This window comes from Sinohyriopsis cumingii, chromosome 6 (assembly GCF_028554795.1).
Source record: "Sinohyriopsis cumingii isolate HCF-2022 chromosome 6, ASM2855479v2, whole genome shotgun sequence".
NCBI lineage: Eukaryota > Metazoa > Mollusca > Bivalvia > Unionida > Unionidae > Sinohyriopsis > Sinohyriopsis cumingii.
The window spans coordinates 64,318,865-64,344,515 of record NC_142966.1 but is presented as its reverse complement, the minus strand read 5'-3'; the positions used below and the strand labels follow the sequence as shown (position 1 = coordinate 64,344,515).

General features: G+C 40.8%; 1 protein-coding gene across 3 annotated transcripts in view; it reads right to left on the bottom strand.

Moving 5' to 3' along the window:
* Positions 1-25,651, bottom strand: part of LOC149797090 (N-acylethanolamine-hydrolyzing acid amidase-like) — a 92,026-nt gene that overhangs the window by 40,319 nt on the left and 26,056 nt on the right. The window contains exon 1 of one of the 3 annotated variants that reach the window (XM_089961767.1): positions 2,178-2,320. The exons of the other annotated variants lie outside the window; for them this stretch is intronic. The gene's annotated coding sequence lies outside the window, so the exon portion shown is untranslated. Of the gene's footprint in view, positions 1-2,177; positions 2,321-25,651 lie in introns of those variants that run through there. 3 annotated transcript variants of the gene reach the window in all.

The window sequence follows — 25,651 nt, the reverse complement described above, 5'->3', positions numbered from 1 at the left end:
GCTCATGCTTATGTAGATTTCTCATGAAAAACCAAAATAAAAAACAAGAACAAAAGAGAAAAAATTCAACAGTTACAGGTAACTTTCCCAATGGGACTGGTTCAAATTATTTTTTTACACCCATTATGTTACTAACCATAGTGAATAATTCTCATTGGTCATATCTAATTGCTCATCTGATATAACAGTACCAATTGTACAACCCCAGGTTGGCAGAGCTTAAGGTGTAGGGAACATTGTATTCAGAAATAAACAACACTAGTTGTGACTGGTGCATTATGCAAGAGTTGTACTTTCTGTTAGTCTTATAAAAGGTTAAGCCTCTTGGCAACATGTCAGCTTATGTTAATTCATATCTGGATCACATTTTTTATTTTTTTTTTATTTTTTGTAAGATGTGACTGTGACTGTTGTGACTAGATAACTCTTACCCCTGTCTAGTTCCAGCAGAGTTATCTCTATTAAATGCAATGAAGTATCTGGTTTTGTCCTTGTCAAATTGACAATCTAACATCGTTCTCTATGACAGCGTGTGACATGCATGCTGAGGTAGGATAGAAAGTATATTTATTTCACAAAACATTAGCATTGAGGTATATGGAAAAACAATTGGTACCATGATACCATCTAGGAGCCTATACTTTTCAAAAGAGTTAACTAAGTCAAGTATTCTGGCTATCAAGAATGACAACTGTGCCATTCAGTATTACAGTAATTAATCTCACCATCCTACTCCTTGAGTACAGTATTTGGATCACCTCTAGCTTTTCTACATTAAGCTTTAAATCTTTGCTAATAAAGTATTACACAGAGGTAGAAAAATCCCATTCCCTGACAGACCAAAACAACTAAAATTTAATTTCATACAACTGTTTTTCTCAATGTGAAGCCTTGTCCGTAACCAATGTGAAAAGTGGCTATAAAATTTCATATATTATCTAGCGACAAACACGTAATCATTAATTTGGCTCTAAATTGAGTGTTGGAATATTCTTATCAGTGACAGGCCACAATAATCCACAGGTGACACTCCTTTCCATTGGCTCACTTTTACTAAAGGAATATGGCAAGTCAAACAAAATCAAACCAATCACATTTGTTACTGCACACTATACTGGCTTGTGGGGAAATGACTACTGCAAAAGCAAAAATAACACAGGGAAAGTATACAGGACCAGAAGGTTAAGACACTGGAACAATATATCAGATTAATGACAAAAATGAACCGTGATGGTGTAAATATACAATATGTATAAGTTCTGCTCGGTGATGGTACAGCAACTAGAAAGCTGAGGGGCAGCAAAACACCACCAAAAATGGAAATTGTTCAACTGTATTTGCTGATCTTAAAAAGATTCATTAAGTGTTTTGACTTGTATGGCGCTTTCCATTATCATGGCAGATGAGAAGTTACATGTACTGTGGGCAATCCATAGATACCAATAAATGTCCAGAATTGTCGCAAATGATGTATCAATGTTGCTATATCCATCCATGTACATATATCAGATCTGACACTCCATTAATGTCTTGATATATTTAACGTTCTATAAGATGCATCCCAAATGGTTTTACTCTATACTTCCACATCATCTGTGAATTGACTGGAAATATGCAGTATTATTAGGTTATCTAGTTGCAGAAGAGAGAGATTTACTGAGTAGAGAAATAAGACATAATCTCTCTGTGTGTGTGTATGTGATCATGGTGACAATTATTATAATATCCGTAATCTTCTGGGGTTGTACAAGTCGTGGAAATAAATAAAAACCAGCCACTTTAATTTACCCGAGTTTATTTGAAATATGTACCAATATGTTGCCGATATTGTAAATGATCATGTCGCATGCGACTTGGGATGGGATGCAACAACATCATAGCTTCTGGTACTGTGAACACATTATTCTCTGCATATCACTGGCGGCTACAGCATAATCTTGCATCACCTGAACCAATCTTTCCACTGGAGAAGTGTTTCAGTCGACTATATACACAGTGTTTTAAGTTAGTAAATGTAAATGAATCACTTGTAAAATCTATGCGTACTTCGCACAAAATACAGAGTAGTGAAAATATCGCCATTTTCAAAGTCATGTGATTAAGTTAGTCATGTGACAAGAAAAACAGAAATGTTGATCATCATTAAGTTGGAACTATCCGTTAATTTAGCCCAATACCTACAGGTTCTTGATTCCAGGGTAAACTAATCATGTGTACACTCACCAGTTGGTGAGTGTACACATAATTAGTTTAATTAGTTTACCCCTCCCCATTCGAGTGCCGCTGTCAATACTGTCCTACCACAAGCACGTGTTTCTATCACATAAAAGGAGAAAACGAATGATAACACCATTTTACTCAAAGAAACAAGTGTCTGAATGTTCTGTTGCTTTCAGATAAGTACAAAACTTTAAAAATTTTAATTAAACTTTTATTATGAATTAATTTGGACAATTTAGTTTATTCTATGCTACCAATTTGTTTTAATTGTATGGAGGAGACTGAAGAGAACAAGACCTTAGTCAAGATATTTTTTTTTTCTACATTCGCCAATCACAACGCTCGTGAAACGATGCGAACACTTCGATCACAATATGTATACGCACTGAAATGGTTTGCGATCGATTTCAAGTTTCAGTCATATAAAGACTGCTAAGCACGTGTGGTTGCTGTAACGCCTCGGTTAGATTAGCCTTCTCTGCAAAGATTTTCTGATTCGGAAATGATTTCGAGACCTTGCTGGCCTTAAACAGCACTGGATTCAATATAATTATGTTAGTTTTTGAAGATATAGACGTTGATAGAGAACATGTATTTATTATTTAATGGCTGCGATATAACTGCAACGGTACAGAATACACATTTATTATTTAAAGGATTTAATTGCAACGCACTTTCAATGCAAATCTAAAGATACTGACGGTATGTAGGAAATATCATTCGTTACTTTATAGCTTGCTTGCCATTTTGAAGCAATGTAATTGTACAAATAAACTATTATGCCATGTTCTCCGTACAGCGTTATTTGATCAATAAGTGCACGCAACGTCACCGACGTAAAAAGATTCAGCAAATGGCAGTGCTGGAACAAGGAATGTGTGTGTGTGTGTGTGTGTGTATATATACATATATATATATATATATATATATATATATATATATATATATATATATATATATATATATATATATACACACACACAAATTTATTTATTTACAAGCAGTGTCCGCATTATATATATATACACACACACACACAAATTTATTTATTTACAAGCAGTGTCCGCATTATTTTTGTTCTAACAAATATAAGAAAATATAAGAACTACAGATATAAAGTAAGTTGTTTCTAAACGTTACTTAGATTCATACAGTTCCTGATAGAATGTTTCCAAGCATCAATATATTTTAATAAAAAATACCAACTTTTTTTATACAATATGCCACTTATATTACTGTCGGGTATTACGTTGTTTGGCTTTAATTCTTTATTTACCCTTCTTCCTTTTGTTTTTTTTTTTTAAATTATTAATCTTCTTTGGAAAAAATAAGAGATCCGCTTTTCATGATAATCCAATTTCCGCAAATGTCCCAAGTGCGTGCAGTTTTACTTTTAATTTTTCTCGACGTAACCGAGGAACAGTGATAGTGTTATTATTAGGTGCTCTCAATAGCTGTCACATACAGCATTATAATGAGGGAGTACTTATAGTGTACTCCATTATAAGGCAGCCAAACTCCATGTCTTCCATGGACAGTGTTACATTGACGTAGCACAATTGTATCTGGAATGAAATCAGTCTGGTACCTATGAGAAGTTTCTTTCTCTTGGAAATACACACACACACACATACACACACACACATCGTATAACCATTTTAATACAGATCTAATATCTGATGACTTCAAACTATGAGAAAGTTTTCGAACAGAGTAACGTCTCTCTTTTTAAATCTTGTCCAGGTTTGCACAGTATATCAGCTAAACGACAGTTTTGAGCAATAATACATAACTCAGGGTGTGGTGGGGGTTGGTGTCTGCACGTTGTCTTCTTCCTATACCTCTCTTGAACACAGACCCTTACGACAACAGAAACCACTGCTCCCTGAATTCACAACGTGCATTATTTATTCTTTTTTTATATAAAAGAAATATATCTATAAACAAACGTTTTATTTTAATTTTGTAACTCTAATACTCAGTAGAAAGTGTCTACAGTAAACTTCAACTGACAGAGGGCTTACCCGATAAATGCTAATGCATTGTTGTGATCTCATCGTCAGAAAGGTTACCGTTACAATAGATAGTCACAAAAACTGTGACAATCCAGTGTTTGTAATGCCGCGATATTTTCGTTTATGCAAAAGAATGGAGTGATTAACCGCATAAAAGGATTTTTTTCATATCAAAGGGTTGAAAGGCGAATAATCTCACCATCATGCCATTCTTGAGCTTGTTAACAACATATTAAGTCACTTAAAGAAACCAGAATGGGGGAGACGAGATCATTTTATGCAAAATAAGAGTAAACCTCAGATATTGGACAACAATTACCTGGATTCGATTTACTGCCTTTTGTTTAAAAAAATACCTGAAACAACTGCATTTACAGATGCTTTATTTTTTTGCCTATTTTTAATGACAGATCAATTATGTAGGCAAAACCATTCGAAATAGCCTGAACATATATTTTCGACAGTCTCAGTTGGTATTTGTCAGTGCTAATGTAGTTGTTACCTGATAAGTTGTTAAATCTTTTAGAAGTATTTTCTGCAGATGCAGAAGGGAAAGGTAAATTTCTTTCTCCAGCTTATTAAGAATTTTGGCAGAAAGCACGATAGTGACCGCATAGATTTTAGAACACTTTAGCAAGAGTTTCCTCAGTTTCAATAACTGATGTCTGGAGAACATTCGCAGTAGATTCTTAGTTAAAAATACATGTTTCGTTTACTTCCAAATAAGTGATAGAGGTGTCCTTTATAGGCCGAAGCTCACCACGCTTGTTTGCTGTCACCTTTGGGATCACTAATGGTAACAACTATTTTTCGTAAGATCATGTTGTATGTTTTGTGTTTATTTCTTTTAGTATCATTTATAGTTTTCTAAAATAATTTTGGGCGTAATATATCCAATGCGTGTTTCATTTTATTGTCTTTTGGTGATCACAACTGTCAAACATTTTTTTTTTTTAATTTACAAAGCATGTATCCATTATCCCCTTTCTCCTTGCATAATTAATTTTAGGAACGACAACTGAAACCAAACACGTGATCACTATTTCTTGAGTCTTTTTAAAAGCCAATTTGAAATGCTATGTACAAGATTATTATATTGAAGAAATATACGCAAGTTATTGCTACGCATTGAGTTGAAAAACTTCCCAGTACATGGATAACTAGTATCGTCTCATAATCACTAATTGGCTAATAAAACTAGCGAATATGGTAATAACATAGGTCGCCAGAAAGTGACCCCTAAGCGGCCGCTATCTTATCTTCAGGGAGGACAGTGGACATCTAGTTTTAATCGGACTGGGTACCATATCTAGAATTTGGTGGTATATTATGCACAAAACAGATGTAAAGGTTTTTTTTAAATGTAAAGAAAGACATTCAATTTCATCGATTGATAATGAAAGCTTGTTTTTATTGCAAACATGTTAACAACTTGTATAATGGAACATCGGATGAAAATACCAAGGCCGCCATACTATTGATAGAACTGGGTCGACCAATTGAAAAGTATCCAAAGAGACCAGTGTATGCTTCAGATACTAAAGAAGAGAGTTAAATCTTTTATGACTAATTTATGCTGGCGTTTATTATAGTTTACTTGCTAAGTATTCAGCATTTCAAGCGTAAACCTTTAACTCATAAATACCAATTATCTTTGATTTAGTATGAAATATACACAGCATTCTACCTTCAGTCATCTTGTACAAATGCATGCTGGGATATTCATTCATCTATTACATGCTAGTAGTAAAGGGGGATACATTAGCGACAATGGGAATTAGCATTACAGACCCCCCTGGGACAGATTAGCGACAAGGGAAATTTAACATGGAGAAAAATCGTGGGTCAGATTAGCGACAAGGGAAATTAACATGGGAATAAATCGTGGGTCACTCTAGCGACAAGGGGAATTTAACATGGAACTATAGTGTGGGTCTGTCTAGCGACAAGGGGAAATTAACATGGGAATAGGGGACTGTATAGCGTCAAAGGAATTTAAACAGGGTGGGTCTGTCTAGCGACAAGGGGAAATTAACATGGGGAATAGAGTTTGGGCTTTTGGGATTTTTTTTTTTAAATTTAAATTTAAATTTAAAAAAAGGGGTAGGCAATGGAAAGGCTATCTCTTTTCGAGAAATATGGCTGGCCCTGAAAAGGGCCTTTGGGTTTTCTTCTTCTTCTTCTGCTTCTAATTTCTTCTTTTTCTCCACCAAGTTCTTATTTTATCTCCAACACTCTTTCTCTTCTTCTCTTTCTTTTTCTCCTGCTCTTCTTTCTTCTTCTCTTCCTCCTCTTCTTTCTTCCTCTTCTCATTTTCTTCTTCTTTTTCAATCTTTTCGTTCCATTTGCTTATTCTTATTCTTTCCTCTTCATCCTCCTTCTCCTCCTTTATCTCTTTCATGACACCACTAATCTTGTCCTTTACCTTTTTTAAGTTATTAATTTCCATCTTTACACGATGGGGACTATAGGAATAATGGTCTTCAACCAGTCTTATCAACATCTGCTCCATCATTCCTAAGTTGTCTAAAACGTCTTGTAATGTTTGTATTTTGTCCATTTGGTTAGAAGCCATCTTCTTTTTTTATTCTTTGCAGAATGGTTTGAACGACGAATACTGTGGGTTCTTATACTTAAAGCGCGTACGTGAAGGAAAACATCCCCCTAAAACGTAAAATTGATCTTACCTAGATCATGACCAAACAACGCGCGGACGTGAAGGAAAACATCCCCTACTTTTTCATTTCATATAATAAAACCCAAACTATACTCTCCACATACGCTAAGAAACAATAAACAAATCCATAATCTACTATCCACACAATCGTACGTGAGCGGGTACAAACACAAACACACAAACACAAACACACAAACACATACGCTAAGAAACAATAAACAAAATCCATAATCTACTATCCTCACAATCGTACGTGAGCGCTTACAAAACCCAAACTATACTCTCCACATACGCTAAGAAACAATAAAGAAACCCATAATCTACTATTCACACAAACATACCTGAGCTCTTACAAGCACCAACACACAAACACATACCCTCACACTATCTTAGAAAAGAGTTAGTGTTTATATTCACACTACTCTACCTACACATTGGCAAATCGATCGTTATTTCTTTTCTAGAGTATTGGGTAGCCCTGAAAAGGGCTGTTTTTTTGGAACTTCATGGACACCTGGTTAATGGTGGCACCTTCCAGGCCTGGCGCCACATACACATCTTATCCCCCAGTTACTTTTTACTTTTTTGGGGGAGAGAGCAGAGGCAGGATATGTCGCTTCAGAATCCCAATTTTCGCTCTCTGGGATTCTGAAATTTATTCTTCTTCTCTTCTTTTCCTTCTCCTCCTCCTCCTCTTCTTTTTTTCTTCTCTCCTCCTCTTTGTATCTTCTTTCCTCTTCTTCTTCTTTATATCTTCTCTCCTCCTCTTCTTTTTTTCTTCTTTCCTCCTCCTCTCTTATCCTTCCCTCCTCCACAATGGCTTCCGCGGCCAGTTCATTCAACAGGCGCCTGGCATATTCCAGATGCACATGAAGTTCCAACAGTTTAGACAGTCTCGTGTTCATTTTTGGTGTTGATCAATCAACAAGGGTAGCTAGACTGCCGAACGAGTTTCAATTTATAGTGAAAGCGCGGACGTGAAGGAAAACATCCCCCTAAAAAACATAAAATTGATGTTACCTACATCATGACCAAAAACAACAACGCGCGGACCTAAAAGAAACACTCACTCACTTTTTTATGCTACCCATCACTATTTTAAAATTTTTTATAAATCACTTCATTAGACTATTCACATACGCAAAGCAATCCAATCTAACTCCAAATATACACCTCAAACACCAAAAAAAACATGATTTTAATCTACTATTCATACCAACTTACTTAAGCACTTACTAACACACAAACACATACCCTCACATTTTTTAAAAAAGAGTTAGTGTTTATTTTCACACTATTCTACCTACACACATTGGCAAATCGATCGTTATTTCTTTTCTAGAGTATTGGGATAGCCCTGAAAAGGGCTGTTTTTTTTTTTTTTTTGTTTGCTATGGCATTCTTTTTTTAGTTTCTAAGAATGCGATGTCCTCTGAGGATAGACTTTCTGGCGATAGGTCTGCTTCTTCGGAAAGAAAAGAAGAACTCTTTGGTGTCGATACGGCAATCGACAAAGCCTCTGTCAGGTTCAGGTTGCTGCTGCTGATGCTCTTGTTGTTGTTGTTGTTGCTGCTGTCTCTGAAGTCTGTACTTCTCTGTCCATTCTTCTTTTTCCCTGTTCATTTCTTCTCTGAAGAGCTCTTCTATCAGGTCTTCAGTGATTTTTAACATTCTCACATTCTCTATTTCTTCTGGCTTCGGTATCAGTCTGTGTCTGACCCTATGCAAATTTACGTAGGCTTCGTTGAGTTTAGCTAGTTTGGAGCACATCTTCCTAGGAGGATGAGTCGACAATGGATGGTTAGACTGGAAACAACCCGGTTCTTAAAGTCAAAGCGCGGACGTGAAGGAAAACATCCCCCATACGGTTTTTGAGTCGCAACGTTTAGTGAGTGTCATGAGAGGGATAGTAAGAAATGAAAGAGCATCAATCCAACATTCTTATAGCTAAACAAAAGACAAAGGCATTTTTTTCAAAACACAACATTTTTTATTCAAAAATCACTTAACACTAAACAACAACTCTAACATTTTTAACAATAATCCAACAATATAACATCAAACAATTTTTTTCAAAACACAACATTTTTTTATTCAAAAATCACTTAACACTAAACAACAAGAACTCTAACATTTTTTAACAATAATCCAACACTAAACGTTTCTCCACTAGGTAAAGAGGGATAACAGTCTTCCATGGTTTCTAGTAATCTAGGATGACTTCTCTCAAACTGTTGATTTCTATGGTATTATCGAATTCTGCATACAGGATGACGTTCACCGTTTCATCAGGGTCTCGGTCTTTAAACTGAATTTCCACACGAATCTGGCCGGATTTTATAGGGTGGAAATGTCCCTCGTCGCTGCCTTGGTCTGGAGTGAAATCAAAAGCCCACAAAGCGTAGCCTCCTGCATAATCCTCGTACGTAATACCGTGACTGGTATTGGTTCCTAACTGTCCGGTGGCTTCGTACAAGGACAAGTACGATCTCAAGTAATTCTTCTTGGTAAAGTCAGGTTCGAAAGGTCGGGTACACAAGGTCTTGCCATCGCGACTGACTTCGATTTTGGACACGCCAAAGTGTTGAAAGTAGAAAGGATTTTTTTCGGCAGCTCCGTTGAAGGCTGTATTCTCGACGATACCAACGATCAAACGTTTGGGTAACTGTCCTTGGAACAGATGATCTTCGATCATGGATCGCTGTCCCTTGGGAATGGTGAAGGTTTTCACTTCCACGCGTCGTATGGGATACTTGGCAGTCGTTCTGCTCAACGTCTGACTGATGTCGTTTCCCACTTTAGGTAACACTTCCACACGGCGTACGTAGAGTCTGGCTTCTAGGATTTTGGTTTTGTAACCGTCACTATCAGCCATCAAATGGAAAGCGGCACTGCTACGATTCAGTCTCAGGCGGACATCCACCCCGTTCAGCAAATACTTTTCTTGCAACCACATGTCCAAATGCAAACGATCCATCAGTTCTAAACTTGTGTCGGCTCCCGTGATTCTCTTTCTTCGTTCTACAAATCCATCATTGTTGTCTTTCTTTTCATCAGTTTCCAATATTTCAAACTTGGTAGGTTCGTCAGCTTCCCATACCACACAGGCATTGAGATGAGTGTTCTTGGCATCTATTCCGTACGTCAAGAGATTTTCCAGGTAGGCACGATAAGGGTAAGTATCCATGCTGCTACTGACCAGTTTGTTATTCAAGTACAAGTCCACTCCACTGAACAAGGAATGCATGAAATTGTTGACGGGAGCTACTGCTTCATCGTCTATAGCACCTCCAGTCTTGTCTAGAATTTTGACTTTCAGGTACAAGTAACTGCTATTCAGATCGATGTAATCTTCGGGCTGTCCTTTGATTTCAAACTCGATGGGAGCGGAATCGGTCAGTGAGGAGACGGGGTGAAATTCCACCCACTGGGATTCTTGCATCGTCATCATCGTGGGGGGCATGGCAAACAGATCCAGTTCCGTCTTGGAACAAGCGCAAGATTCTCGGTGCATCATTTTTTTTTTGTCTCTTTTCTCAATAATCGAAAACGTCTAAGTCTCGAACGGTTCTTCTTTTCTTGGCCTTTCTAGCTTGAAGTCTGGTGAAAGGGTGTTTTCTTCGTCGTCTCTTTCTGCCTTGTCCTTGCTGAATGCCTGACTCGGTAGCGTGCAGGGCATTTATAGGTGTTTCTCGTTGGCCTAAAATGTCTTTTCCCGTTTGCAGCAAGACATTTTTGCCTGCCCTCATGAAGGCTTCTTTAGGGTTTTGTTTGTCGATGATGACATTTTGGAGAAATTCTTTGCCTTGCGTCAGTGCCGCATCTTTCAAGGCGTGCAATCCGCGTGTCACCATCGGTTTCAACACCGGGGCCACCGAACGAAAGGCCGATTTTAACATGTCTCCTAAGCCGTGTCCTCGCTGTCGAGCAACCCCTCGGTACACTGGATACATGACTTAAGAGTCGTGAGAGAACCGTTTTCGAAAATGGAGTTTCACCGTGACTTTTCCTTTGGTGAATGGAATATTTTGTCCCAGATCTCCTTTTATAGCAATGTTGACCGTGTCCAAATACGACTTACTGACAGGCAAATAGTGAGGATGGACAAATTCGCGGTGGACGTGGTAAGTGTTTCCACCTTCCTCGTCAGTGTTCGTGGCAGAATCCACTTTGAAAGGAATGACACGCAGTAACGGTACGGAGGTGTGTCCCACCACGTTGTACTCCACCACATCGGAATACACGAACATCAAATTCAGTCCTTAGTTCAGTTCTACCGGGGCACGAAATAACTTGCTAAAAGACTCGTTGTCGTAAACGATGGGTAATTCATTTTTCTTGAGCATGGTCTTTCTCATGTCCATGTCTCCGCCCAACATGTCAAACAATTCAGGACAAAATAAAATGGACAGGATTTTACTTCGTTCAAATTTCATCAAGAAGCGACGAGCTGCTTTGTGGTACTCCATGGTGACATTTTTGTTGACATGCTCCAAAGCTTTCAGAAACACGACATTAAACCTGGAGGTTATGGTGCTGACCAAATGTTGACCACTAAAATAATAGCCTGGGGGAATGAACAAGTGATAGGTGGTGTACTTTTGTGTACGGGTTTTCTTGTCATATTTGACATTGCTATCCATCCACTGTTGCATTTGCTCGTCATGAACTTCCACATCAAAAAAATTTTGATTGGGAAGGACATTGAGGACTTGGGTCGGGTGAATCATTTCTACTAAAGCCACTTCCCAATGGGCTTCGTGATCTAACTGGATGGCTTGAGGTAATTTGGCCGTGTAACAGCACAACGTGTTCTTGGGAAACACCTCCATGGAACTGTCACTGGGTAAGGTTAAGTAAAATTGGTTTTGGTGACTCATAATTCCAGAGTTCTGTGGCTGTCCGAGGGGTTAGTGGACGTCAGAGGCGTGTCTCCGCCCAAAATGGGGTTCTGGTTGTGATTGAAGTGGTGACTGGCACTGGCACTGGACGCAAGGTTCCCGGGGTTCCCGTTCGAGGTGAATTTCAGGGAGGGATTAGGAAGCAGGTAACCGATGCAACTGCTCAATAAAATGGTCCACAATTGTTTGTCTCCTTGTTGCAAACTCAAATTGGCAATGGCTGCCCCGATGACACAATACACCACGAAGATTTGGCAGAAAAAGACGATTTGCGTTTTAGGCACACGTTCTCCACACCACACCCACAAGGGTTGTTTTTGTAAATCTTGCACAGAAGAACTAGGTGAAGGAGGAGTGGTCGACGTAGCTGCGTCTGCTGTGTGAAAGGGCATGATGGTCACTTCTTTTTATAGTCGATGACTTGCGAAGCGTCGATCCAAGAATCGAAACTGGGTGGATATCCTTTCCAACGTACTTTGACTTCTTTGACACGTCGTTTGCCCACTTTACGGGTTCTGCGTTCGAGAATGCTTTCGATGTCGTACACGTCGTCTTCTTTTTTGGTGACACGTTGTAACTCGGGCAAATAGAACGTTCCTTTGAGCACTTCTCCGTTCATGTCTTCCAATTTATAGACGGCAGGATGACGGCCATGCACTCGTCCAGTGACGCGAAACAATTCGGTCGTCCAGTTAGGTAAGTAACCTTTGTCGAAAGTGCGTTTGGTTTTGCCAATGCGCACCCAATCTCCTACGGCCAACTCTCCACTTTTCTTGGGGACAGCCCTCGTCGGGGACGTACCAAACAGGCGCTCAAACACCAGCACTTCGTTGTCGGGAGTCACGTCTTGCGGGGCACGTCCGATGCTTCGATGGTAAGATTGGTTGTACGCTTGCACCAGGTGCGGTAAGATGTCGATGTACTTCAGAGTGTGGTGATGCGTAAAATATTTCCACATGCGTTCTTTCAAAGTGCGTTGAAAACGTTCCACGATGCTGGCTTTGGTTTCGGGATTCTCGGTGGTAAAAAAATGAATGTCACGTTTCTTTAATTCTTTTTGGAAAGCTTGGTTCAGAAATTCGGTGCCTTTGTCCGTTTGCCATCGAAGAGGGTGACGACCGCTTTGTTTCAACACCCGTTGCAGGGCTCGCACTAACTCGCTGCTCGATTTGGAAGTCAAGGGCACGACCCAGGCAAATTTGGAGAAGACGTCGATGACACAAAACAAATATTTGTAGCCACGATTGTAGCTGGCCAAATGAGAGACGTCGGCTAAATCGGCTTGCCATTGACGATCGATGCCTTCCACTCGGGTGCGACTTCTGGCAAACTTGCGTCGAATGGGTTTGTGTAAAGTGTAGGTAGCTTGTTCTTGTAACCATCGTTGCACTTGAGGTAAACGGAGACTTTTCAGTCGCGTTTTGGCAGCACGATACAATTTTTGAACTCCTGCGTAACCTGCAGGATGGGAGGGATCGTAGTAAATGCTGGCTAAGACTTTTTCCATTTTTTTGTGTTGGTTGGTGTGTTAATAAGACACCCACTCTTGGAGGATGCTACTCTTTTTCTCTTGGGGTATTTTCTTGGATTGTAATGCTTTGCGTGTGCGGCCAGCAATAGGTGTCGAAGAGGAGAAGGATGTCTGAGCGGGGGATATCGGTTCTTGTTTCACTTCTGTCTTCACTTCTGTCTTCACTTTCTTTTTCTCTTGTGAGGAAGAAGGGGTGGCCATCATCTTTTTAATCCATCCAATTCTGGAGGTAGGTGGTGTTGTTAACTTGCGTACTTTTTCTGGTGGAGTTTGAAACCCTTCCTCTTCTTCTTCTCCTTTTTCTGTCTTGGTCACGGGTACTGGTGGTACTGGTACTGGTACTGGTACTGGTGATGGTGTTGGACTTTTCATCAAGGTCTTAAAATCTTTCAGAGTGGGTAGAGCTGTTTCGTCTAAAGCTTTCTGGTGAAAGAGTTGCAGTCTTTGCAAGAGTTGACCGTACTTTTGCGATTTTTCTGTTTCGGACAAATCTTGGCGATCCATCAAGGACTGCAATTCGTGTTGTAACTGGGACATCTCGCTCAAATGGGGATTGGGAGGTAAATGCGGGGTGTGTTGTTCTTGCCACCGATGGTATTCCATCCATCGTTTTGTAAGGTACTAAAGCTAGTTTTCGTCCTTCCATGGGGTTGTCAGGGGTCGATTCTGAGATCTTGGAACTTCCGAGGCCTTTTTATCTTGCTCCCACCAGTCCTCCCAACATGGTTCCCAAGACTCCTTTCAGTATGGGGCCTAACAAGAGAGGTAAAATACCTCCACGTTGCACTAACATCTTCTTTTTTTGACGAATGGGAATTTTCTTTCGAACCATTTGGCGAAGAACGTGACGATGCTTGCTTAAGCATTGTTTCTGGTGTTTGGACAAAGGGATCGTGCCTTTCAAAACGTTCAAACAACATTCGCACACGGTATCGATGACCTCTTTGGAGGCCGTTTGAATGAGTTTTTTTCGTAGGGGTGGAGAAGCTTTGGACAGGACAGATAACATGTCCCCATGTTTGGCTAAACGTGGTGGCAATCCTTTCCTTTTCTTTCCTTGGGATTTTCTGGAGGGTGACATCTTTGAGTCTTCAGGAGCACCCAAAAACGCTGATATCCGACTTGGTCACAGGTCTTTTTTATACTGGAACGCGTCGCCACTGATTGTCTTGACGTCGTATTAGTTTGAGGACAGGCATGACACGTCGTGCAGGGGTACGCAACGGACTAAATCGAGCCAGTTCTTGTTTGGACAAATCCAGTAAACTTTGTAACATGCCCGATCTTTCATGGACTTTGATTTTGGGAGAAGGTACTTTGTGAGCAGCAGCCACTGCCGCTAAATTGGAGGGTCCTGCCACTGGGGAAGTTCTTTTGGGGGTCATCAACGGAGAAGTTCTTGGTGTGATCAACGTCTCCAAGTACTCTTCAGTTCCTGGTGTCATTAACGGAGAAGTGGACAAACGTGAGGATGCCGGAGACGCAGTCACCGCTGTGGCAGGTCGTGGTTTGCGAGTGTAAGGTTGCGTCCTGGCCGAGGTGCCTCTCTTGCGACTAGTTTTCTTCTGTGGACTTTTCTTTTTCTGGGGACTTTTTCTCTGTTTCTTTTTCTGGGGGCTTCTTTTCTTTTTCCGGGGTGGTGGTGTCTGGTAAGAGGAGGGTCCTGCCACTGGAGAAGTTATTCTTCTTGGGGACCTGGTCTTTTTCTTTTTCTTCTTGGGGCTTCCTTGGACTTTTGTCTTGGGGATAACTTTGGGGGCATTAGGATCCCATCTTAAAAGTGAGCGAATGATGACCCCTCCTAGAGTACCGCTCCCTCCAGGTTTCAAAATGATTTGTTTTTTGGTTTGAGTGTCGATGCGGGGATCGGCCAGTTGGACCAAAGCGACTTTGTTTCGATCGAAAAAGCGTTGGGTTTGATGAGGAATCTGAATGATTCCTTGGAGTAATTGACGTGCCGTCACCGTGAACCATCGTAAGACTTCTTTGAGACTAGCTTCTAAGACACGAGCTCGTGTTTGTGGATCTTTTTCTCGACTGATGCCATACAAGGCACGAATCAATTTGACGGGAAGATGCGACTGAAGGGACGTCATGTTCGCACTGAGAGTGAGACAGACGAAAAAGGGTCTGAGGTTTTTATAGATTTTTTTATGGGGAGTGAAATGAAGTCGAGGACGGAGACGTGTACAGGACAGGCCCTCCGTCTTGGCACCAGTGGTGAAACAAGTGGGTACGAAATCGCAAATCCTCGGGAGTCGTAGGTTTCAAATCGACGAGTAAATAGGCGTGTGGTGTTTGAGTGGCATCGTCGTACGCCTGAGTCAGCCAAGGCGTTCCTAACTGTTTGGCTAAGACTTGCACTTGCGATTTATCTCGAGGGCTTTTAAACAAGACCACGTAATGCGCATTGAGACTGATGGTGCGATGGGCTTTACTTTGTTGAAACAAATTTTGGGTGATGTAAACGACACTGGCATTACGGTGATGCCCTTTGCGCGTGAACCACAGTTTAATTTCTTCTTCGTCTTCTCCTAACATGTCGTCGAAAATGACCAAATGGGTTTGACGGGAGTCAGAGACGATGCCATCGTCTTCTTTAGGAATGCCTTCCACAAACACGATGGAATCGCCTTGACTTTCTCGCAAGAGGCTGTACGCCGATTGCCACTCTTTGTAACACCACACGATTCGTTGAGGGGGTCGATCGATCAAATGATGTTTATGTTCGATCAAACGTTTGACGAATTCGGTTTTGCCTGAACCGCTAGGTCCAGCAATGAGCATGTTAAAGGGATGGCGAAGATACAAAGCCTCCCAACTGGCACGATCTAAGTGTTCGTCGATGACTTTGACAGTAGAGGAAGAGGGAGCAGAGACAGCAGAGGTAGCCATGGTGTGAGAAATGTCACTTGTGACACGAAAAAAACAAACAAGACAAGAGTTTATATACTTTTTCAGAATACGTTTATTGAATTTTTTTTTTCAAACATGAATACGAAAGACAAAAATGCATAAAAGCCAAAGGCTTAAGTACAAGAATAAAAGGCACATGATAACCATGAACGTGGAATAAACACAAGTGTCTGTACAACATGTTTTGGGTAAAGTTCTAACCAGTTCTACAGTAGGGGTAAGGTCACACAAGTGTCCTCCCGAAAGGGTCTTTCAGGCCTGTCCACGACAGTCCTGTCCTGGGTGACGGGTTCTTCTGGCACCGTCACTAACACAGGTTGAAAAGTAACTTTTTTCCTTGAATAACTCTCGTGCATACTGAGCCACCTCTTGTGTCCAAGCCTCAAAACCCTGGTCTCGGTGATGTCCAACATTTGACTCCTAACCAATCTGGTTTCTTCTTCGTCAACGACATGGTAAGTTACTTCAATGAACAATGAACTATCGATCTTGCCTAGGGTTCCTTTTCATATACAGACCAATACCGACGTGACCGTACGGTAAGGTGAAGTGATTGGGAAGTCGCACTCGCTTCTGGTATACAATTTGATAGACTTTTTCCAAGGGTCGACTGACGATGTGGTGAGTGGGTAAACGTACAATCTTGTTCGGTTGATAGGTGGTCACTTTAAAGTTTCCATCCTCTCCCGATTGCAAGGCTTCTTTCAATACCCCAAAGTTGACCACTCGACTGGTACGATGATTCAGAGTCAGTCCTTTCACTTTGCACGTCGTGTGCACTTCTCCTTGTTTGTCCCGGTATTCGTAGCCGTAATTTTTGGGACCGCCACTGACGAAACTTAGAATCTTGTCGTCGGGATGCTCGTCTGTCCAGGCTCCTAAACGGTCTCCTTCGATGTCAGGGTGCTGTTGAATCGGGTGATGGATGTAAATGCAACTGTCCGTGTCAAAGTACAGGACGCGTTCTTCTAACAGTTCTAAAGCTTCGTACAATTTTAAGCGAGCATGAGCTGTCACGTAAGCCGCAATGATGACATTTCCAAAAGGGTCGTCTTGTACAAAGTCCAGATCTTCTTCGTAATTGACCAAGATCAAATCCTCTCGAACGACGTCCACGTGTTTCATGTATTTGGTTTTGTCGTGAATCATCTGGAAGTAGCGGAAAGGTTCTGTCAAATATTCCGTCTTGGGTAAACACGGTCGTTGTGCCATTTTACCCCACAAGCAATTTAACATCACTTTGGCAAACGATCGCCTGCCTTCGTTTTTTTCGATGTGGTCTAAAGAGATGCCTTCTTGTGCATAGTATTTCTCTTTGAATTGTATTTGGTCTTCGGGAGTGTGACACCAGGAAGGATAGCCGCTGGCTTCTTGCTTCAGTTTCAAAAAGGCATCCACGTAGTCGGCGAAAATGCCTTTCTGAGTAGGGTCACCCTTGTGGTACTGTTGTGTCTTGGGAAAGTGGCAAATTTCGTACACTTCTAACAGTTGGTATCCCATGTCCAGAGCTTTGAATAATTCCACGCTGACCCAGGTTCCCGTCAAGGCACGTTCTTCCTGGCTGTGATGGCAAGGCTGGTCCTGGTTGCACGTTTCGGCACAAGTACGGCACAAGGGAAACATCAGTTTGCCTTGACAATGGTGAGGTAAGACGGGATGGTATAGGTTCGTGGGAGGCAAAACTTTGCACTTGATCAAGCCTTCGTATTGTCGAATGTTTTTCAGGTCGATGTGTTCCGTCAACAATTGCGGGTGCCCTACAGGAAAGCGACAATATTTGCACACGTAGGGATACAGCGAACACACGTCCAAGTATTTGATTTCTTCTCCTTTCTCTTCGTTGGCTTGGTACAGCAAACAGGTGGCATTGGTCCTTCCTCCGTACAAACTATCCCTCGGGTTCAGCGGGTCCATGAACTGGTAACTTTCCACGAGGCGTTTAAACTCGGGATCGGTTTTCAAACGGTGATCGTACTCGTGTTCCCACATTTCCACCACTTGATATCCTTGCTGTTCTAACTTTAGGCGTCGCTGACAAGTGTCCTGGTACAAGTCTTCCATGGTTCGTTGCAAAAACTGATTTTTAGTGTCACGGTCAGGGTAGCAGACGGGACATCCGTGAAATAAGCAACCGTTAAACTCGTACACGATCTTGGGGTTTTCTAAGTCCCAGCCATCGACCGAATACGTTCCGATGGTCTTTTCGCCTCCTCCGTTGCGGGCATGCTGAATCCATTTGTCTTCCTTGTCGCACAAGTAATGTAACCAACGTAGGGCTTTGACCGAGTATTGACGCTTGACATAGTGGGTCGTTTGAGGACTGATGACAGCCACGGTGTTTTCAGGCATGAATCGTTGGCGGTACACTAAGGAACACGCTTTGGCAATGGTGCAAGCTTCTTTCAAAGGATCGACCCCTCCGTGTTCCATGAACAGTTCTCGAAATTTTCCACAGCAACGCCGTAAAATGTCCACGTCGGAACGACAATACTTTAGCATTTCTTCCTGAAAGTCGAAAGGGTCCGAGGCGTGAGCCTGGTACCAAGCGTAGAAAGCTTCTCTTTGTTCGGTACGCATGTTGTCGGGGTCGTAATAGTGAGCCTCAGGCAAATGGGGTAGAACGGCGTGTTGATTGGCTTCCGTATTGAAAAAGTGTGGAAAGTACCCTTTAGCCATTTCTGTCATTCCAAACGTTTTAGGCATTCGGCTCAAAGGCATGGCCAAGTAACTCATCGAATCTTTAAACTGTACTTGTCCCACTTGCATGAAAATGATTTTGGCTCCGTTCAAAGTCACTTTAGGACGTTCGGTGCCTTGTTCCGTATAGTATCTGAGAAGAAACTGTCCATCGTATCCGGAGAAATTGTGAGCCATCACCGTCGCATGACGATGACAATCTCCGTAACGTTCGATGTCCTCTTGGCTCCACGTCTTGTCGATGGGGTCTAAGACCCATTGGGCAAAATCGGCTAACGTGTTTGGTCCCCGAAAGATTTTTTCACGTCCTCCAGGAATCTTGCTGCAGTGAGGGCAATGACTGAAGATAGGTTCTTGAATACACTTCTCGCACGCTCGATGAGCCACGCAGAAATTAGGAATGTGAATGCCAGTCTCTTGCATGCATTCGAAATCGAAAAAGATGAAATTGCCTTTCTTCTTGTGACCGTCCTCTCTCTCTGGTGGGGGTTGGTATTTTTGCACGTAGCATTGGTGTTCCATGTCCACGATGTGGTGACAAATGTGACATTTTTTCTTTCCTGAACATACGTGTGCCTTGGTATTATTGGTACGTATGACTTGTTCACACGTAGAGCACAATCTCAGGAGTTGACAAGCACATTTCTTCTGTGAACCTTGCGTTTTCAGATGTTGTTGGTAACAGGTAGGGCTGACAAATGTGCGCAGACAAGTTGAACAAGGCACTGGTTCTTCGCTCAGACAGGGTGAAGAGGCCAAACATCCTGAACATTTCAATCCACAATGCTTGTGTTGCTCTCGATTGTTATAACCATGGTCACATTTCTCACAGTAATAACCGTATCCCAGGAATCCAGTGATACTGGTAATGGTATCGAAATGGTCATCGTGATGATAGACATGAATGTATTTTCCGTCCTTAAAGTCTTGGCCTCGAAACAACAGAGACCCGCGCATTTCTTGAGGGTGCACTTTCAAGGTGTAGCGTGGAGCTAGGGCATCTTGCAATTTTTGCATCTCAGGAATGCCACAGGGTGTGTCTTTGGACAGTCCGGCTTGTTGCAACAGGAGTTCTGCTTCATTTCGTTGTTTGGCTCGATCGCAACGTTGAATAGTTTTCCAGGTTCTTTTCCATTCGACCGTGTCGTTCTTGTTGGCATAGGTTCGTCCCACCACGATGGCACGGGCTAAACACATCTGGTCTTGAGGGTTGTTAATTCGGACGAGACTCTTTTTGGTGTTGCGAAGGTCGTCCACCAATAACATCTTTTTGCATCCAGTTCCTTGAGGAGGAGAGACGTGGGCCATTTTCAGTGTGGCTTTACCATCGGTGATGTCAAACTGGTCATTAGATTGTTGTACGTGTTGAATCTTGTCCATGACTTTGGAAGGGGTCAGTTCTGCGGGTCTGCTAAACTCGATCCAAACAGGGGATTTCAAACCGTCGTGATCTATCGATAGTGTCAAGCGATCGTCTTCTTTGGCTTGACATTGTCGCTTGAGTGCGGTGAGCAAAGAATCCCACATCTCGGTGATAAACCCTTCTGCTTTCTCCAAGGGTACGTCGGCCTTGAAATCTTTAAACTTCACCGTGTAGGTGTAAGCCGTGGTTCTAAATTTTCTAGAGGAGCGCTTTTCCGTCTCTCGAATGGAATAGTACTTTTCAGGGTTGACTAAGGGTGGTGAACTTGGTTTAGAGGGTTCGGATTCTGGTTCACTCATGTCCTCTTCAAAATCACTGGCATGAATTTGTGCCAAGATTTCAGCCCTGGTACGAGGAGATAGATCACGTTTCTGCCTCTTACTTTCTTCTTCTTCTTCTTTCTTCTCGAATGAATGGGATCGTTTCATCTTGAGTGCAAAACGTCAAATGACTCAAGTTTAAACACCATAGACTAATTTATAGTCTTGGCAAACCAGCGTATATAAAAAGGGTGTGTGTCTTGTCCTTTCACTATTCATTTCACTCTCAAGCCGAGCACAACGATGGAAGAGACTACCCAGATGGAACGTTTCGTCAGAGCTTTGCGAGGGGTCATTAGAAAATTCTCTTCAGACCAGCCGACGGACTACTCTCCTTCCTTTCGAGATAAAAGTCAAGATACTTGCTATATTTGTCAGAAGAAAGGGCATTGGTCTTCAGAGTGTCCAGACCGTCAAAAAAGAAAAAAAACAGGGGCTAAAAAAGACAAAAGTCAAGATACCTGTTATTATTGTCAAGAAAAAGGACATTGGTCTCCAGATTGCCCAAAAAAGAAACAAGAGGAGTCAGAAGAAAAGAAGGATTCTTCAGAAGAAGAGAGGGATTCTTCGAAAGAAGAGAGGGATTCTTCAGAGGAAGAAGAGGAAGAAAGAAGACAATTCTATTTAAAAGAAGCAAAGAAACAGGAGAAGAAAAGAAGAAGGGAAGAAAATGAGGAAAAAACGGTGAAGAAATTCAAAAAACAGAGAGACTAAACAAGGAGAAAGAAGAAGTCAATGAACTTTTAATTAAAGTGTTCTGTGGTGAATTGTGAATTGGATTGTAAAAAAATGGATAAAAGAATACATGAATGATATAAGGTAAGTGTCTTTGAGTTTTGATTTTAAAATAAGAAGCTACACTCACGCACTCATACACAGACACGTACTATAAGGGTAAAATGGGTGGGGTTTATTTTTGAGTTATTGGCAAATTGAAATTGTATTTCTTTTCGAGAAATGTGGGTGGCCCTGAAAAGGGCCTTTTTATTTTGGTGTAGGGGTGAGTTTAACCAATCAACTTTAACTGCCTTAAGCCTTTGCCACGGCCAAGGCCTACTTCTGATGATTGGGTTGAAATCACTAAGGGTGGTACGACAGGCTTAGTCACAGGGTTGGCGTGTTTAGCTCGGGAAGGTCGTATTCTCTTCGGTCGTGATAAAGAAGTCTGATACATTTGTTTCAGACTTCTTAACTCCGCTAAAATGTCCAACAGTACCGTGGCCGTTTGATTTTCACCCTCTTGTTTCTTTGCTGCTACTTCTTCTTGCTGTTGTTGCTGTTGTTTTTTTCTTACCTCTTCTTGTTGCTGTTGCTGTTGCTGTAGGAGAAAAGCTTGTTCCGCTTCCTTTTGTCGTTGCATAAATTTCTCCAATTCTTCTTTCTGTCTCTGTCTAAAATTCTCCACTTGCGGTAATGAAGATGGTAACGAAGGTTCCGGAACAAATTCTTGCGAGGTAAGAAAATCCACAAAATCCCAATGTACCTCTTCTGAAAGTAAGTCCGGGTTCCCTTGGGCAGTCTCCCCTGCTGGTGCACCCCAATGGATCGTTTTCTGAGTTTCCGTCATGTTGAATCACTGTCGCATAGATTGACTGCACACAAGCGCTAGCAAATCTATATAGACTACGTGACGTCACAGACTGCTCTCTTCGGATTGGATGCGGGCTGACTGAATTTTGTAACGCGTGTTTGGATTGGTGAATGAACTCAATCCGTTTCAATCCTACCTGTACCTATAAATAAGCGCAGTTCAGTGCAATCACTCACTCAGCTATTCTCGTAGCCGCAAGATGTGGACTGACGTTGAATCTTCCACCTTCGTGTCTTCAATGATGTTCAGGACGGACATGCTCATGTATGTCCGATCCAAGTGGACCGTTGTCCACAGGACCACCAGCAGTTTGTGGATACGAAGAGTCTACATAGAGAGACAAGGTTGCCTCAAGAGGACTCTGATGTATGGCCCTGCTGTAAGACGCAGCTTGAGGACAAGAAGATGCCACAGATGCCTTTTATGTTAAGGGCATATTAACATAAATCCAAAGGCCCTTTTCAGGGCCCCCATATTTCTCGAAAAGAGATAGCCTTTCCATTGCCTACCCCTTTTTTTAAATTTAAATTTAAATTTAAAAAAAAAAATCCCAAAAGCCCAAACTCTATTCCCCATGTTAATTTCCCCTTGTCGCTAGACAGACCCACCCTGTTTAAATTCCTTTGACGCTATACAGTCCCCTATTCCCATGTTAATTTCCCCTTGTCGCTAGACAGACCCACACTATAGTTCCATGTTAAATTCCCCTTGTCGCTAGAGTGACCCACGATTTATTCCCATGTTAATTTCCCTTGTCGCTAATCTGACCCACGATTTTTCTCCATGTTAAATTTCCCTTGTCGCTAATCTGTCCCAGGGGGGTCTGTAATGCTAATTCCCATTGTCGCTAATGTATCCCCCTTTACTACTCATGCTGTTTCGGGCAATGTGGGTCACACTTCTTCATTAAAATGTACAACTGATTTGTGCTTGCACCAAAAAATGCACATGTATGTATTGATTACACAAAGACATTTTAGCATTGTGGTGGAAACTATTACGGAATATAATTGATGGTAAAATTTGTTTCCGGCCATAGTTAATATGTATTAGATGTGTAAATAATCTGCCCTTATTCTCGTTTAATGTAGCAGTTAGACAACATCTTAGCCTCTCTCCAATCCTGTTTCTTACTGTTTTTGAAAGATTTATATGAAACTTTATCTGAAATATTTAATGGGCTCTCAACAGTATTAAATACAACTTTTGAACTACAGAGTAATGACAAAGGTTCGGTTTACATTAAGCTCTTCATCGTGTTATATGCAGATAACACTCGCGTACTGAGTTAGATCGAATACTTAGAGTTTAATGGTACATGCTGAGCTTGGGTCAGTTACCTCATGAAATAACTGTCAATTCTTTTTTGTTTATGGGCAGATATTATTCCATCAATAAGTGTAACATTTATCGCATTTCATATTGTTTGATGGTTCTGCATATTGATCAGGGAGGAAATTACATTTCCATGGCTTAGCAACATTATACATGTTTATATTCATCGTCGTCTTTCAATATTCGTTTCTAAATATCAAATTTACTCAATCGATAGAAAAAACAACTGTATCAAGATTAAAATAAGCAAATTTAGCATGGTGTACTCTTTGGTTCTTCTCTATATACTAACAGTACAATTTGTAAATCAGACTTGTGTTTTGAAATGAATTTGGTGAATCTATTTTTTTCCCCTTGTAAAACTTTAAGGAATGTCAGAATTCCATGTCTTATGATGTGTCCACTACATGTACTATGTAGAAGAGGTGTTAGAAATGTCGATTGCCGCTATCTTTGAAAGTGAAATTTGTAAGTTTCCGAAATAAGTACATTCAAGCATGTTACAGGCTTTATTCTGCTATTAATACATGTAATAATCTTATATATTTTTTATATCAGCGAAGACAATTTAAAATTGCTGTTTTTTGTGCCCAAAATTTTGGTGTACTTCTTAACTGTTACACTTTCAGGTTTATCAACATGTTTACCTTATTGTTGTGTGATGTTGATGACTTGGCACCCTAGTTCCACTTTAGAGACGAGAGCTTTTAATAAAACAATTTCGAAGTTTCTGATCAAACGTATTCATATTTGCCTTTTTGAATTTCGATTTTCATATCACTAAACAGTGTGTATTTGAGATTTCATATTGATTAGACAGCGTTGGTGAACAAAATTAGACTAGATTAAGACATCTTATTTTCACATTTGCTTCAGTCAAAGAGACGCTTAGCATGAAACGATTTTCGAAAGATATCAGCTCTTTGTACGATAATACACATAGAACTTTGCCTGATGTGCTTTCCTATGGTGTGATCTTGAACGGCGTTCATGGAGTTGAATACGCTGATCACATCTGTAACCCTCATGTCCACGACATATCTTCCTGTGTTGTTGCAGAATGGTAAATTTCGTGAAGGTCTGTTTAAATATAGCTATTTATTTCTCGAGATTCGCCATCAATGTTTCAGCTATTTCTAATTATAAGTATTAAACCCTATATTTAACAAAATTCATGATAACACGAAGCCTGAAAATCGATTACCATCTATGGCTATAGCGGTTCCTGAATGGTGTTTTATCGATTATCTTCCATGGCTACAGCATTTCCCGAATAGCGAGGTATTGATTACTATCTATGGCTACAGCCGTTACTGAATAGTGTGTTATCGATTACCTTCTGTGGTTACAGTTATTCCTGAAAAGTGTGTAATCGACTAACACCTGTGGCGAAAGACGTTCCTAATAGATTGTGATCGAATAACATTTATGGATATAGACCTTGCTGAATAGTGTGTACTCGATTTTCAGATTTTACGACTTCGTGTATCATGTGAAGCATGCTGATCAGTTCTTAAATAAGTACCACCATATACGGATTCATCCTGCATAAGATTACTTGCTTGTCTCAAAAGGAAATAATTTAAACGAACTGACGGGATCCAAAATAAAAGAAGTGCGCGGCTGCTAAGGGATTTGTGCTTAAAGAAAAATCGCCCTCTTACTAAAAGTTTGAAATGGACTATAATTATGATGGTGTACATCAAGTTTCCATTGCATGAATCCGGGCATAGGAGTCCTACCATACTGTCTTTCTAATTAGCAGTTTTACGGTAATGTGTGTTAAGACGCTTAGTTTTCTTTCACACGTTTTGCTGATTAGACAGCTGAAATATTGTGAATGAAGAATGATAAACTGTGGGTAAATCATACACCTTAAGGGTTTTCCATCAAACAAGATGGCTTCAAATTTTAAGCGCACATGACTTTCTTTTTGGCTGAAATATTTTATTATATTTTCGTTTTTGCAGTTGGCTAGCATAAATCATTTAGTGCTTGATATTTAGAGCTTACTCTCCTCTTCAG